At 31.7% G+C, this 419-nt stretch overlaps 1 protein-coding gene across 1 annotated transcript in view; it reads right to left on the bottom strand.

Annotated features, from left to right (window-relative positions):
* Nucleotides 1-419, bottom strand: part of LOC119587366 (trimethylguanosine synthase-like) — a gene marked incomplete at its 5' end in the record, with an annotated part of 5,194 nt that overhangs the window by 2,882 nt on the left and 1,893 nt on the right.

Raw genomic sequence — 419 nt, 5'->3', positions numbered from 1 at the left:
TTTTTCCCCCCTGAAAATTCAAGAGGGAAAGGTTGACTATTAATAATTAATAAGGATTTGTAAAGCAATCTATTTAAACAACTGACAAAACAAAACTACAATGAAACTGGCACCAATGGAATACAGTTTATAATCTATTCAATACACAAGTCCACATTAACATCATTATTTTAATTGGCAAATCAATCATATATCTTTGATCTCCTTATTCCATTTCTTGAAATTGATAAGCCTGGCTACTGATAGTGGCTTTCTTCAAAAATACATCCTACAATCTCTAAGGTGATATTGCATTGTCATTCACTTTCAATAAGTAAAAATTAATCCACAAGCTATCAAAGTGGCTCTCCACCTTTATATAGTGATTACCCTTGAAGCTTGTCATATAATTACTGCCCTTACCCTAAAAAACACTGGTA

Source organism: Penaeus monodon, chromosome 22 (genome assembly GCF_015228065.2).
Source record: "Penaeus monodon isolate SGIC_2016 chromosome 22, NSTDA_Pmon_1, whole genome shotgun sequence".
NCBI classification, from domain to species: Eukaryota; Metazoa; Arthropoda; class Malacostraca; order Decapoda; family Penaeidae; genus Penaeus; species Penaeus monodon.
This window is presented reverse-complemented; position numbering and strand designations above follow the sequence as displayed.